Source organism: Zootoca vivipara, chromosome 17 (assembly GCF_963506605.1).
Source record: "Zootoca vivipara chromosome 17, rZooViv1.1, whole genome shotgun sequence".
In the NCBI taxonomy this organism is placed as follows: Eukaryota; Metazoa; Chordata; class Lepidosauria; order Squamata; family Lacertidae; genus Zootoca; species Zootoca vivipara.
Window position 1 is genome coordinate 40,820,281 of NC_083292.1, and position 16,973 is coordinate 40,837,253.

General features: G+C 43.8%; 1 pseudogene; it reads right to left on the reverse strand.

Annotated features, from left to right (window-relative positions):
- Positions 1-2,198: 2,198 nt before the first annotated feature.
- Positions 2,199-14,944, reverse strand: LOC132591303 (vomeronasal type-2 receptor 26-like; annotated as a pseudogene).
- Between the last annotated feature and the right edge of the window lie 2,029 nt (positions 14,945-16,973).

The window sequence follows — 16,973 nt, forward strand, 5'->3', positions numbered from 1 at the left end:
GGTGTGCTGCTCTGGTTCGCCAGAAGTGGCTTTGTCATGCTGTCCACATGACCTGGAAGCTGTACACCGGCTCCCTCGGCCAATAACGTGTGATGAGTGCAGCAACCCCAGATTCGGTCTCAACTGGACCTAATGGTCAGGGGTCCCTTTATCTTTACCTTTTACAGTGACCCCCAATATCAAACCTATGAGGAAGCAGAACATGCATGGGATAAAAATGCCAGTGCTACAATTCATCCCCCCCCCCCCAGGACAAAACATTAAACATCAATGGCCAACCTATGCTGTGCACTACTTCTTCATGGGTTTCGAGCAGGGAGACTATTCCAAACTATGTCCAGATGTAGGGAGAATGGGCTTGTACCTGCTGCTAGCCCTACTAGACGTATTTTAGATGGTGAATATGATCAACATATTGGACCATAAAGAAGGCTGATCGCCGAAGAATTGATGCTTTTGAATTATGGTGCTGGAGGAGACTCTTGAGAGTCCCATGGACTGCAAGAAGATCAAACCTATACATTCTGAAGGAAATCAGCCCTGAGTGCTCCCTGGAAGGACAGATCTTGAAGCTGAGGCTCCAATACTTTGGCCACCTCATGAGAAGAGAAGAATCCTTGGAAAAGACCCCGATGTTGGGAAAGATTGAGGGCACTAGGAGAAGGGGACGACAGAGGACGAGATGGTTGGACAGTGTTCTCGAAGCTACGAACATGAGTCTGACCAACCTGCGGGAGGCAGTGGAAGACAGGAGTGCCTGGCGTGCTATGGTCCATGGGGTCACGAAGAGTCGGACACGACTAAACGACTAAACAACAACAACATGATCAACATAGGTTCATTAACTTCAATGGAGTCACTCCGAATCGAACTTAGTTGGGTACAACCCATAGGGAATGCAGCTGCCCTTCAGATACCACACATCATTGCAGATGTGTGGAAGGGTGTTGCATACAGAAAAATCCCTCAGTGTCTGCGAGTGTCACAATGGGCTCAATGAAAGCCAATCAGCTGAAAACTGAGAAGACAGAACAGTGGCGTATTAAGATGGGGGCGGGGGGGTGCTGCCCTGGGCAGCAGGCTGGGCAGGGGGCAGTGGCAGGCTGGTTGGGTGGGGGGCAGCAGGCTGGACAGGGCTGGATAGGGCTGACCACCTCTGACCGCTGCCACCACCATGCAACGCGGCCGCTGCCATCGAGGACTTAGCCCTGATGCAAGCGAGACTGCCTCACTCTGTGGCTTGCTTGCAGGGTTTGCCACACTGCCGTGGCATAGGCCTCCTGCGTGCCTGTGCAAAGGGGTCAAAGAACCATTTTGTCATAAAACCATTATTCTCTGCTATCATTGAATTAAGCAGCTTTATTTTTAAACAAATGAAAACAGAATCTCTTCTGCTGTTCATAGTTTTCTTTGTATTAGCTACTCTATGTTGTTCAACCCAGGTCTCACCAAATGTAGCATTTTTGGGGAAAGAATAATTCAGCACTGGAAGCCAAAATGGACAGCTGTCATGGATTTTCCTTATGTGCTCAGGTATGTAGGAACAAAGGTTAGCCAAACACTGCAAAAGACCAGCATGGTAAAGTTGATGGACCTGGCTCCATTAAAAGCATGATCTTAACAACAGCTTCCTGCACCTATTTCCATTAACATGTTCTGAAGAGGAACATTCCATAAAGTATTTATTTACATATCCATTACTTTTTGAAAGTAGCTTACAAAGATTCTCAGAGTAGGAACCTCAATCACGCCTGGTATCTGGAAAACAAGTAATGAGAGATCCGGATGGTACCAGCAAGGTACCAGGCCTTGTTTAGTGTCCGTCTAGTGGACAGCACACACTACCAATGACATCTGAGGCAAGGAGTTAGGGCTGAATAACTAGATCTCAGTTTATGATGGAAGAGCTGGTATGCCCTGAGGAAAAAGTGTGTGGATGTATTTCTTTCCTTGGTAGGCAGCAGGCAGGTCAGTATCAAAATTGTAACATTAGCCAACATTTCATCCAGAAACCTACCAAGCTGTTCAGCAACCACTCTCTCAATTACCGTACCCAGGTAGGCAGCAGGCAGGTTGGAATCAAAATTGTAACATCAGCCAACATTTAATAAAATAAGCAAAAAACAAACAAACATATACATTCTGGGGTGAAAATTCCAGTCTACTAATCCATTTTAGATTTTGCTAGGAAAATATAATCAAATGTTAATTTTTTACTTTCTTTTTAGCTGCTCCTTATTGTTCAGTTCTGGTCTCAAAATAATTATATAACATTTGGGGGAAAAGATGCAGCTCAGTATCCCAGCACTGGAGGTCAAGATGGAGAAGATCTCTACAGCTACCAGGTTTCTCCCTTTGGTGCTTAGATATGTTGGAACAAAAGACACCCAAACACTGCAAAACACCAACATGCTGAAAGTGATGAATTTGGCTTCGTTGAAAACGTCCGGCAGCTTCCGAGCAAAGAAAGCCACAATGAAGGTGACAAGAGCCAGCAGTCCCATGTAACCAAGAACATAGTAGAACATGTTGGCCAAGCCTTCATTGCATTCCACTATGATTTCGTCCGGCAGAGAGTGCATGTCCAGATCTGGGAAAGGAGGGTCGCTACATAGCCAGACTACACAAATACTTGCTTGGATAAAGGAGCAGCCAAGAACGATAGAGATGGAAAATCTTTTCCCCACCCATTTCCTCATCTGGGATCCTGGCTTGGTGGCCACAAAAGCCAGAACCACAGTGAGGGTTTTTGCCAAGACAGAAGAAACGGCTACGGAGAAGATGACCCCAAAAGCAGTTTGTCTTAGAGTGCAGGTCCATGTCTGAGGCTGACCAATGAAAAGCAAAGAGCAGAGGAAGCAGAGCAGGAGGGAGATGAGCAGTGTGTAGGTGAGGTTCCGGTTGTTGGCTTTGACAATGGGAGTGTTCCGGTTTTTGATGATGATTCCAAGCACCAAGGCCGTGGTTGCCGAAAGAGTCAGAGCCAAAAGAGCCAAGCTGATGCCAAAAGCTTCTCCAAAAGACAGGAAGTTTTCTCTTTTGGGAAGGCATTGGGTTTTCTCTTTGTTAGGATACTGGTCTTCTTGACAGTGTAAGCAATCACCCATATCTTGAAGGGGGAATATATAAATCAGGCTTCCAGATACAGAGTTTTGGGTCTTGCTGAGGTACAATTATTTATAGTAAAGGATCAGGAAACTTCGAATGTTATTGTACTATGTTTCAATGCAATTTACAGTATACAAAATATGAAATATTACCTTTTCCAGGAAACCTTTAGACTATTAACCTGTTTCGTCTTTAGGGTAAGGTAAGAAGAAAAAGAAGAGTAGGAGGTGGAGGAGTTTGGACTTGATATCACTACACCCACTTTATCACTACACTTAAGGAGTCTCAAAGCGGCTAACATTCTCCTTTCCCTTCCTCCCCCACAACAAACACTCTGTGGGGTGAGTGGGGCTGAGAGACTTCAGAGAAGTGTGACTAGCCCAAGGTCACCCAGCAGCTGCATGCGGAGGAGCGGAGACGTGAACCCGGTTCACCAGATTACAAGTCTACCACTCTTAACCACTACACCACACTGGCTCTCTAAGTTATTTTTTGAGTACTTAGGTTTCTTTCCAGTGGTTAAAATTAAATCAGACTTAACATCCAGTAGCTAAAGTCCAATACACACTGTTTAAATGATAAGCTCCATAATCCTTAAAGGGTTTATCTGTATTTACACACGCGTACGATTAAAGTTTTGGTGTGTCTCTCCCATTGTTTTTGCTGTATTTGCAGCACTCAAGTGACCACTCTGGGTGCAAGCGTGGGCATTGTGTAGGGGGTCTTGGGCTGCCCAGACAGGAAACACTTTCAAGGAATCTGGATGGAGAAATATTATTTACCAAAACTAAGTTTCACTAAGTTTCACAGAAATTAAAAGGCGCCTGCTTCTTGGGAGAATAGCAATGACAAACCTAGACAGCATCTTAAAAAGCAGAGACATCACCTTGCCTACAAAGGTCCGTATAGTTAAAGCTATGGTTTTCCCTGTAGTGATGTATGGAAGTGAGAGCTGGACCATCAAGAAGGCTGATCGCCGAATAATTGATGCTTTTGAATTATGGTGCTGGAGGAGACTCTTGAGAGTCCCATGGACTGCAAGAAGATCAAACCTATACATTCTGAAGGAAATCAGCCCTGAGTGCTCCCGGGAAGGACAGATCTTGAAGCTGAGGCTCCAATACTTTGGCCACCTCATGAGAAGAGAAGAATCCTTGGAAAAGGCCTTGATGTTGGGAAAGATGGAGGGCACTAGGAGAAGGGGACGATAGAGGACGAGATGGTTGGACAGTGTTCTCGAAGCTACGAACATGAGTTTGACCAAACTGCGGGAGGCAGTGGAAGACAGGAGTGCCTGGGGTGCTATGGTCCATGGGGTCACGAAGAGTCGGACACGACTAAACGACTAAACAACAACAAAGTTTCACAGTAGAAGGGGACCTAAAAAAGGAAGTTTCCTTGAACAATATAGAAAGCTTCCCCAGAAAGACAGCTTAACACCAACAGAAGACGAACGCTGCTGATATAATCTATTCTAGTCAACACACCTGTATTGTTATAAAAAGCACAGTACTCTTGAATTGACAGTGCTAAAACTTTGGTGATTAAGTAAGCTGTGGTAGCAATCCCTGAAGTTTATGGGCCTGGAGGTAAGCAGAAGAGATGTTGATTAACTGTTTATAATATTCTTTATGATAAAACATTCGCATCTCTAGTGCTCCATTTATATGAAAGACATTCTGCAATGTATGAAATAAGGGAGCTGTAAGATAAGCAAAGTGACAGTTAATGCCATTATTTTGTGCTAATGCTAACAGAGCCAAATAATATACCCCAAACCAAATGAGAAATTTGTGTTAATTAGGGTGTTTGTCAGCTCCTTCTTGCACAGTAACCACAACAGACCACTCTGCTTTCTGAGATCTCCATATCTCCCTCTTGACATGGCCAACTCCATCACAGACATTTGGAACATGTTGTTTCCTACCTGTCTGGTTTGAAATCTTCCCTTCTGGACATGGCGCACAATCATAGCAACAAAATGGTTCCCCTTCTTTCCTTTGTCTGCTGTAACCTGGATGACAGGGGTCATTACACAAGGCCAGGGGAACCACCTAACCAAGAAAAAGAAGACGTATGTATTCTGCTGCGCTCTCAGTTGTTCTTTGACTTTTCCTCAACAGGGGGCTCTACCGAAATACGGCATAAGGAGTTTGTTTCAGATCAATTGTACAATTAGTGGCACCAGTCACCAAAATCTGTGCATATTAAACTCAAGAAAAAAGATTGAACTTCTGCTAGTGAGTGGATAAGGGAAACAAGGTGCGCAAGCCCATGGAACCCTTGATATATGTTTCCTCTTTTAGAATATTTTTGTAAAGAAGAGAAATAACAACTTGCATCCAACCCTTTGCCACTGGGCACAAGGCACCAGCTGCTTTTCATTAGCTAACTGCCATCAGAGCTTGGTTTTAAGATAGAGTCTTGGAATTTTAACCTACTTAACCATGTTTTCGGTTGATTGACACGCCATGCCCTTTTAAAATGTGTTGAGGGAGGGATTATTGGGTTGTTTTTGTTTTCATTTTAATTATGTATTTTGATGTGTTATATTCTGAATTTATGCTGTGGATCACTCTAAGACCTATGGGTATAGGGCAGTATGCATTTAATAATAACAATAATAACAATAATAACGATTCCAAAGAGTCAATCAGGGGGATACTACAGAGTCTTAAACCCTGGGAACCAGAATCACTACAGTGACACATTCACAAACTCATCTAGCAGGTTGTAAAGTATTCTGAAACAAATCTGACAAATATCTACCTATAGATCTCGGAATTTTCAGTTGGGTTCCACCCAGTTTGTCCTCTGGTGCCATGTCATGATCTTCTCATTGAAAGAGAAATATCTTCCCACTGGAGCTTGGGACCTGGGAAACATCTCTACCTGGAGACCCCAGGTCAGAGAATTAGAGTTGCTTAACTGCTCCAAAGGCGTCCCAGAGGTTAAATGCTGAGCCATGGCTTCTCCCCTAAGAGACCCCTTTAGGGAGTTCCCATGCACTCACCTTCTCTCAGCTTGCTTCTCTGCCAATCCATTTGCAGCCAGAGACATTCAAGCAGCTCCCAGCTTGTATCAGCCATTAGACACACTGCCTCTTGCTCGGTACAGCTTCACTGCTTGCTTCACCATGCTATTGCAATCCTCCATGTCTAAATGTAAATGACTATGAAACAAATCTGACAAATATCTCCCAATGGACAACAGAAGTTGCAATTGGGTGCTACCTGGTTAAAACTTTGGTGCCATGTAATGATCTTCTCATTGATGCAGAAATCTTTGCCCAGTGGAGCTTGAGGATCCATTTCCCCAACTTTCACTCTTAAGAAGGACTTATTGGGGAAAGTCACCCAGTTGATTATATCAAATCCACCTTCTAGCTCATGGTTCTCATTAAAAAACACCGTGTCCCCAGCGCTGTTGTTAAACAAGATATTTCTCAGGAAAGGTTGAAGCTACAGAGATACAGGAGATTAGGTGGAAACAGAGAAGGCACAACAAAGATTCTGTTTTCTCATACTGGGATAAACTCACAGTGAAACTTCATACTGGGATAAACTCACAGTGAAACTTCTCTAGCTAGTGAAGGGAAATTCCTTAGCCATGTGGTTTTTAACTTCTTTCTCAAGGAGAACACCAGTAATGGCAAGTTGTTGCCACTATAAGCCCGTTTTCCTTCCTTCCTGGGACTTTGGAAAGGGAACATCAGAGACTCCTTCACAAAGCTACTGTCTTGATGAATTTACCAAAGAAGACAGCACTACCATCAGCTTCAAAAATTACTATAATGAAGAAGTTTATGAAGTTTAAACTGACACTCTCGCATTCCCACAGACAGACATACACTTCCATTTATCTCATAACTTCATGTATGAGAGACGGAGAAAGTGCTGCAACAGGCTGAAGGAGATCATAGAACATAAAAAGACCCACAACAGGATCCATATCTTTGGGAGAAGAAAAGGCCAAGGACTAAAGCTTACACAAATCCAGAGTGGAGTCAATAAAATGGTTGGATGGCACCTTGAATGTCCCCTTCCAGAATTTTGTGCAGCCAAGTTGGTGCCAAACATATTGCTCTGCTTTCCTTTGGACCGTATCAGTGAGGCCAAGAATGGGTCTGGTTGACTGAGCAGCCCAGGAGCTCCAGACACACTGCCCAGGCTTGCACCCGGTGGAAGTCACCGTGTTGATGCTAATGCCACAGTTTGACTTAACCCTGGAGGCACACTCCATTGTTTCTCAACATAGGTGTATTTCAACAATTGCCAGAGGTAACGTTATGCTAGTTGGCTATTTTAAAGTACTAGCAGAAGATAGAGAATTAGTCTGGCATTTCCTGGCTGCTGCCTATAATTGGAGGGGGGGAGGAACTCCAGCCATGGAAGGATAGGCTCTTGATTTGAAAATTGATCTGTTTTCCATGCTAGACCTTACCTGAAAATGTTGTGGTATGTGAGGTCTCATATAGTTTCCAAGCACCCTCTGTCCATTTTTTGTTCTGGATACACACATGGCATGCAAAGCATGTGCCACAGCATAGACAGCATTGTAGATGCTGTAGCTTTGGCTGGTCATTTGCATTTCAAAGAAAATCCCAGGAAGACTCTCCAGTTTCTCTTCACCTGTGCAGCTTTGGTCCAAATCCACATCTAGAAACTCACAACCAAATGCCTGTTCCCAGAAGAGCCCGATAAAGCCATCAGCATCAGAGTGAGGATTGAGGTTCAGGAGAAAATGGTGGAACCCCTCAGGCTCATTGGAACGGATAGCAAAGGATAAGGCACCATGGAAGTTTTGAATATCTCGATCTCTGTGGAAGGTTTCTGCAGAGATATCCCAGTCAGCGGTCAAAACCCACACCTTGTTTATAGGCCTCAAATTGAGCATCTCACCTACCATTAGCAACCACTGCAGACATTTCCTGGTGTGAGAATCTGCACTTACAACAAATACAGCTAAATTTGTTTCACTTAGGGACTTGGCCTTATTCAGAAAGTCAACAATCAACTCAGAAGGATCAAGAAAGTCACTGGGGTTTGGTATTCTTTCAGCGACAGCTATACAGATGTCATTCAGGGACAGCTGGTGTGTCAGCTTTTTCACAAATGTTTCACCTTGATCATCATCTGTGACAAGGATTCCAACCCACTTCCACTGGAAAAACAGAAGGAGCTGGACAATCCCAGTGTATTGATGTCCTTCACTGGGGGCCATTTGGTATAAGGAAGAAATGTGGTCTTTGTCACTCACCACTGGATTAAATGAAGAATAGGTGACCTAGAGAACAAAAGAGGGTTCTTTTGAATCACCAGGTATCTTTGAATAATCAAACATATTGTTAAGTACACAAGACTGCAGGAACAGGAGAGATAGAGACCAGGGCTATTCCAGTAGTTCAGTTGACAGGTCAGTTTTAATTAGATTCTCCTCCATTTCATCAGGTTTTCCATTGAATTTGTGTTTTCTGGGTTTAAGAATTATTTCATTAAATCTGCTTTCACTAATCCCTGTACCAGGGAACATGTACCAGGAGACTCTTTCGGGTGGTTCATGGTCTAAGAGAACCACCTTCACAACTGGGGTGTGGTAAGGACTCTAAGATCTCCTGCAATGATTTTGCTAAGGTTTTTTTTGCAGAAATTTTTGCTTGAATTCTGAAAGAGGCAGACTCCACCATGGTGGCAGGCCTGGGGTGGAAGAGTGCCAGAGCTCTATCAACTTGTAAAGGACCAGTTTCAACCTATTACCTCTGAAGATGTGGACATGCTGCTTGGACAAGTGAAACCACCTGTCTCCTTGATCCTTGCCCTTCCTGGCTCATTATAGTGAGCCAGGCAGGGCTGGCCAGTGGGCTCCATGGGGGGGGGGTAAATGCTTCCCTCTGTGAGGAAGTTTTCCCAGACTGCTTCTTAAAAATCAATATTTGGACACGGCCAGTGTAGGGTTACCATATTTTGAAGAACAAAAATGAGGACACATTTGTCAACTTCTACTTTTAACTACCGGGTATGTGCTACCCTCAATATGCCAGCAAGTTTGGAAAACTCAGCAGTGGCCAGAGGATTGGAGAAGATCAGTCTACATCCCAATCCCAAAGAAGGGCAGTGGCAAAGAATGCTCTAACTACCACACAATTGCACTTATTTCACATGCTAGCAAGGTTATGCTCAAAATTCTACAAGGCAGGCTTAGGCAGAATGTGGACCGAGAACTCCCAGAAGTGCAAGCTCGATTTCAAAGGGGCAGAAGAACCAGAAACCAAATTGCAAACATGCGCTGGATTATGGAGAAAGCTAGAGAGGTCCAGAAAAAACATCTACTTCTGCTTCATTGACTATGCAAAAGCCTTTGATTGTGTCAACCACAGCAAACTATGGCAAGTTCTTAAAGAAATGGGAGTGCCTGATCACCTCATCTGTCTCCTGAGAAATCTCTATGTGGGAGAAGAAAGCTACAGTTAGAACTGGATATGGAATAACTGATTGGTTCAAAATTGGGAAAGGAGTACGACAAGGCTGTATATTGTCTCCCTGCATATTTCACTTATATGCAGAATTCATCATACGAAAAGCTGGACTGAATGAATCCCAAACTGGAATTAAGATTGCCAGAAGAAATATCAACAACCTCAGATATGCCGATGACACAACCTTGATGGCAGAAAGTGATGAAGAATTAAAGAACTTTTTAATGAGGGTGATAGAGGAGAGTGCAAAATATGGTCTGAAGCTCAACGTAAAAAAAACTAAGATCGTGGCCACTGGTCCCATCACCTCCTGGCAAATAGAAGGGGAAGAAATGGAGGCAGTGAGAGGTTTTACTTTCTTGGGCTCCATGATCACTACAGATGGTGACAGCAGTCACGAAATTAAAAGACGCCTGCTTCTTGGGAGAAAAGCAGTGACAAACCTAGACAGCATCTTAAAAAGCAGAGACATCACCTTGCTGACAAAGGTCCGTATAATTAAAGCTATGGTTTTCCCAGTAGTGATGTATGGAAGTGAGAGCTGGACCATCAAGAAGGCTGATCGCTGAAGAATTGATGCTTTTGAATTATGGTGCTAGAGGAGACTCTTGAGAGTCCCATGGACTGCAAGAAGATCAAACCTATCCATCCTGAAGGAAATCAGCCCTGCGTGCTCACTGGAAGGACAGATCCTGAAGCTGAGGCTCCAATACTTTGGCCACCTCATGAGAAGAGAAGACTCCCTGGGAAAGATCCTGATGTTGGGAAAGATGGAGGGCACAAGGAGAAGGGGACGACAGAGGACGAGATGGCTGGACAGTGTTCTCGAAGCTACAAACATGAGTTTGACCAAACTGCGGGAGGCAGTGGAAGACAGGAGTGCCTGGCGTGCTCTGGTCCATGGGGTCATAAAGGTTGGACACGACTAAACGACTAAACAACAACAACAACTTTTAACTATGGATTGATATGACAACTCAACCCATGAAAAAGAGGATGTGTCCGGGAAAAAGAGGTCAGTGGATTAAGGTTGAAATCTGATAAGACAGAAATACTGTTTCCGATTGGGCAGCGGGCAGGCAGGGGTGGGGGACTCTCTGGTCCTGAATAGAGTAACTGCACCCCTGAAGGGACAGGTGCAGAGCTTTGGGGTCAGTTTTGTCTCACAGCTGTCCATCCATACTCTTCTTACCTGGAGAATCTTATAAAGGCCCAAGATGGAGGCTATGTTGAAAGAAGTTTCAGTCTCAAGGCCCCCTATGACAGCTATCAGGTTCTTCTCAATATCACACTTGTAGTTGGGGACGCTCTTCTTATGATGAGAGACAAGGTTCAAAGTATTCTGGTAAGTCATCCTTGCATTGCCATAGCTGTCATATATCTGAAACCCCAAAGTGATATTGGGTAAAATCTTGGGGTTCTGATTGACCTCCTTCACAGCAAAGACTAAGGAAAGGACATGCTGGTAGTTCTTTGGCACTGCACTGAAACAAGAGAGAGATTATGCATGTGATGGACTTACCTGCTACTGCTGGAGTATAACGAGCAAACTGTCCAGCATCAAACACAGACATATGTTCAGTATGGGTGGAGGAGAGTCTTTAAATTCCTTAAAGAACTAATGTAGTCAAAAACTGATAAGGTATCTCTAGGAACAGAAATTATGACAAGTCTATAAAAACAAAAAGACCATTAACATGCACCTCTTGTTTTCCATGGAGATTGAACTATATTTCCTATGAACCTCAGGTTGTGAAGCTCTGCATTCATTTCTATTTCATTGTACTACCCACAACCATTTATAGGTGGTGGTGGAGAGATTGGTTATTTTCTGAATTATTAATGTAAACTACAGAACCATACCAAACAGGAAGAAATTCATCCTTACTTTTTTGACCTCAAGCAGTTCTCAGTTTTTATGCCATTCTCTCCCCCCCCCCAGTAGTAGTACTTATTCCCACACCTTGGTGCCTTCTCTACTTCAAATCCTTTTAGGCACCTGCCAACACTGAGGAGACTGCTCTGGGTTTATACTGTCACTTTGGTTATCTAATTAGTTTCCATGATCTTCCTAAACAGGAGCTTTCCCCACAGAGGAATGAATAATCATGTTCTTACATATATTCCCCTGCAAGCCTTTCCCTTGGCTTCTCCTTGAAGTCTATTGAAGTGAAACTGGGTGAGAATAACAGTGACGTGATGCCACCAATGGCAAAATGTCCTGGCTGATAATACTGGTGTTGGGTGTGGATGAGGTCAATCACACAACGCAAAGCAGACTGTGCCAAAAATACAGGGAAAATAATGAGAAGCATCCAGAAGGCCACCTCTAACATCTTGAGATGAGTAGCTTCTCCTCTGAGCAATAAAGCACCTGTTTCAGTCTGAACTGCTTATAATCTCCCACTACTCAGCCTACGCTACATCCTTTGGCATTCAGCAGCTCTGCTCTGTGGGTAGAGTCAAATAGCTGTTATTGGCACTGGGGTGGTTTTCTTATAAGCATTCTACTTTTTCTTCCTGGCATATGGACTTCAAAACAGCATGTGGATATTGCTAGAGGAGGATTGAATTGTAGCATGTCAAGATAATCATATAGTTCACAGTCCCGGTGGGGCTGCAATGTCTGTGGTGCCATGTGCAACAGAAGCATTGAACAAAATATGTTTTTCCCCTTGCAAAGTTCTTCCCTGTTCCATTGCTGATTGGGCAGAGCACCTGGTTTCAGGAACATCTGGATGGGTGTGAAAAGAATAATGGACTAACCAGGTCATGGGAGAAAGTAGAACGGCTGATGTTTCGTTATGCTCCAGAGAAAGAAACTTTCCACAGTGCAGAAAATGCTTTGCATGCAGAAGTGGTCAGGTCCATATCTAGTGTCCTAAGTAGCAAGGGAAGGAAGAAATAGCTGTCTGAGAACTTAGGCAGTGTTAACAAGTTTTCTGCAACCATGACGTACATTCACTTAGCATAACCTGATTACGAGTCCTCACTTTCTGCTTAGCCAGAGTGGCTCCACTTTCTAACTCAGCAATCACCACCAGTGAGATAGCTAGGCTACAATACTGGACAACAGTCAAATATTGAGACAGCATTAAAGAGCTTTGAAAGACAATACTAGAACAGTGGACCCTAACATAGGGACTGGAAACCTAAATGGCTCCATGGGCCAAATCTTTGACAGTGGGCCAAATTTGGACTAGGTGACTCTTGTGGCCCCTTCCAACTCTACAGTTCTATGATTCTACGAAGTACCATCCATTCTGAAGGAGGCTGTAATGTCCTGGTGCTTGTATATAATACTGCATGTACATGTGGCACATTAACAGTAGTATAATATCCATTGTCATAGTTGTTAGAAGTAACAAATAAGATACTGGAGCGTATGTACACAAAGTCATCTTGAAATCCTTATTTAGTCTCATTTAATAAATTGGTTGTTTTACATCACATGCCTCTCCCTTGGCTGTGTGAGGGGTTAAGTGTTCAGATCAAAGTGATTTGTGGTGGCAACTGGTATAAAGGGGGTGCTTAGCAGAATACCGAAGGGAGACCCAGCTCTTTCACTCTGAGTAAAGTGAAAACATGGTACAGGCGAGTGTGGAAAGCGCCAGAGCATCTCAGAGCAAAGAGATAGGCATTACAAAGGCGATGGTGTGTCTCCTTCTTAAGAAAACCTCCCTGGGTACTCAAGAGGGCAGTGGTAGTCCAGCTTCAGGCATGTTAAGAGGGGACTGAATATCTAAATCAATTTCAGTTTGGTTTCAGGCCTGGTCATAGTAGTTCTACTGCCTTGGTTGCCCTGGTTTGATGAACTTCTTTGGAGAAGCAGGAAGTGCAAGCCACCTCATTCTTATTAGTACTGTAGTTTGTTTCAGTAAATGTGCTCATGCTAGGCTTTAAAACAACTGAGAGAACCTCTTTCCCTACAGACCCTCTTTGGTGTTACAATTTCCCAGGAACTACCTTTTTGCAATTTCACTGCCCTCAGAAGTTAGAGGGTCTGTCTGTCTGTCTGGAAAAGAGCATTCTCTGTGGCAGCCCTTGAAATTCCCTCCCCACAGGAGTAGGGAACCTGCAGTATACAGCTTTATCTTGGCCTTTGACACATGGGATGTATGTTTTCAGTACCCACAGTATTCCTTTGACTGTGTTGATAATAACAGGAAGATGAAGCGCTTGTATGGGCAATCCAAGAGTCCTTCCCCATTTCCTGCACAATTCTTACTTATGAATGAACCTAGATTAACACCTACTGCCATGATGATATTCCTTGGGAGCAAGTTCAACAGTCAAGAGAATTAGTTTGGGGATAGGTTTGGCCATTTTTGCTCTTTCCTTTTCATTCAACTCGGCTTGGCTGCTTGGGGGGGGGTCTTCATTATGCACAAGGGCATAAAGTTAAAAAGGTAAAGGAACCCTGGATAGTTATGTCCAGTCAAAGGTGACTATGGGGTGCGGCGCTCATCTCGCTTTTCAGACCAAGGGAGCTGGTGTTTTGTCCGCAGACAGCTTCTGGGTCATGTGGCCAGCATGACTAAGCCACTTCTGGCAAACCAGAGCAGCACACGGAAACACTGTTTACCTTCCCACCAGAGCAGTGCTGCCCGCATCCTGCACAAGGGCATACCCATAGTCAAAGCCAAGAACTTTCACCTGTCTTCTCCTCATCTCTCCTGCTAGCATTCCCTTGCTCTTTTCTATTAATTAGCCAACCTGAGAATATGACTTGTCTCTTTTGGTAAACTGCTTTTGGCATCATCTTCCTTGTGACTGTTCTGGACAAAATAGCACTGTAGTTCTGAGTTCACACCCAGCGAAACAGGATTCATGATGAAGACGTGGTTGGAGAAAGGACTGTCCAACTGAATTCTTCCTACATGTTCAATCGTTTTTACTGTGTGGTTGACAACCTTCTTCCATTCGCACTTTTTGGCAAGCACTCAATGACTATAATGCAAGGATCAGCCATCATGTTTTACTCTGTCCTTGGCTTTATGGGACAAGCACTAATAAAGGGTGGACAAAGCATTTATGATCAGCCACTTAGGAACCACATTGCAATGGGGCTTTGCAAAACTGCATTGGGCCAAGATGCGCCTTTATCCTTATCTGTAGGGCAGGCTAGTGTGCTTGCCTGAAGTGATCTCACAGGTCAAATGGAAAGGCCTGGTGGACCAGATTAGACCCATATGCTGAAGGCTGTCTATCTTCATATACAGAGTTAGAGTTAAAGCCTTCTGCTTGGTAGACATGATTTGGGAGGAGTCCCCACATGAAAGTGGTTGTAACGAAGAGCCAACTTCAGTAAAAACAAACCTTCTCTGTCTTTTCATCATTTTCATATTTATGTTTCTGCATTTCGCCCTGATCTGGCCACAGTGATCCATGTGACGGTCACCTCCAGGCTTGATTATTGCAACTCACTCTACGCGGGGCTGCCCTTGAAGCTGACCCAGAAACTCCAGCGGGTGCAGAATGCAGCGACAATGCTCCTTACGGGGTCCCAGCCGCGGGATCACATTCATCCAGTGCTTTACCAGCTGCACTGGCTCCCGGTGGAGTACAGGATCAGGTTTAAGGTGCTGGTTTTGACCTTTAAAGCCCTATGCGGCTTGGGACCCTCGTACCTACGGGACCGCCTCTCCTGGTATGCCCCACGGAGGACCTTAAGGTCCACAAACAACAATACTCTGGAGATCCCGAACCATGGGGTGGCTAGATTGGCCTCGACTAGGGCCAGGGCCTTTTCAGTATTGGCCCCAACTTGGTGGAATGCTCTTTCACAGGAGACCAGGGCCCTGCGGGATTTGTCATCTTTCCGCAGGGGCTGCAAGACAGAGCTGTTCCGCCTGGCCTTTGGGCTGGACTTAGTCTGCCCCCTGTGTTTTCCTCCCTCATGGCTTGGATTTATGGACTACTTAAAATGAGGCTGCATTTTAAATTTTAATATTGTAATTTAATCGGTATTTTAATTAATTGCTTTTTATGTTTTATTGTAATTTTATTGGTGTTAGCTGCCCTGAGCCCGGTTTTGACTGGCGAGGGTGGGGTATAAATAAAAATTTATTATTATTATTATTATTATTATTATTATTATTATTATTATTTACAGAACCCAACAATCATGACATTAATCCAGGGGTGTCTTCCACTTTCTCCCTGGTCAATATTCTCCCTAGGGAAAGAATAAATGATGGTGAGATAGAAGACATGTAGGGGCACAGCGCACCTCAATCAATCTCAAAGAATTAAAAGGTGTTAACATTATAAAATTAATGTTCATTAAATATATGTGTGTTTGCATTTTATTTAGAATGCTCTAAAGAGAAGGTTACCTCTAATTCTGGGATCAACCAGAGAGAGGAAAGTTTACTGAATTGCGTAAAAAACTGAACAACATTTGTGTGTTTGCATTGTGTTACTTTGTTAAATTGTAGCATTTATCTTCTTGTAGCTAGTGTTTGAGACAGTTCTGCAGGAAAGCTTTGAAACTCATTCTTGTGGTGGAGAGAATTCATTTCTACACAAGATCCAGATCAGGGATTCTCCTGAACAACTCTAACAAAAGAGTAGTAAGAATAGTTAAACTCTATGATCGTTCAGGAAAGACAATAAGATTTGAAAGTGCTTGATTTTGTTTGGAATATGTCCTTGTTTTCTTTCATGGTCCAGCTGCACCTGATGCTCCACAGAACAGAATCCCTTCAGGAGGCAATTGCTAAACTTGTAATTATCTCAGACTGCAACTATTCAGTCTCATGTAAAGCATAGTATGCATGGAGATATTCTTTCCACTCCCCCCCCCCCGCCCCACATTTTCTAATGCTTAGATAATGTACCCTAATACTGGTCATAGTAGAGATACGAGAGTGTAAACAAGAAGACTTCACCAACCTGTTCTCAGCTGATTTCTCTTTTAGGATAAGAGAGCAGATCTCAGATGAGAGACTTGAAAAGAGGATGCTGTGACAAAGCTGATACTGGATGATCATGATCAAAGCAAAAACAAGAGACTCTCTGTGTAGGGAAGAAGATTCTGCCTCCTCCTTGCTGTAGTGCATGCTGACACCTCAAAGTGCGTGTGAAATTAATCCAGCTATGTGTACTATGAGGGGTTCCCCCAGATGTGCTACAAGTTTTATCAGCCAGGGGACCTCATCATTGGGGGGATCACTTCACAACTCTTTCCCATTTCTGATGCTGTTGAAAAAACCCCCAAAACAAAGCTTGTTGAGGAAGGCAAGTAAGGAAACTTGTGTACAGGTTTCATAAAGTGCAGCAGACCCTTAACACAATCAGTTCAAATAGATGGCAAGCGATGAGATGTTAAGATTTTCTGCACTGAAGGATAAGTTCAATCATGCAGTTAGAAATCATTTCACAACCC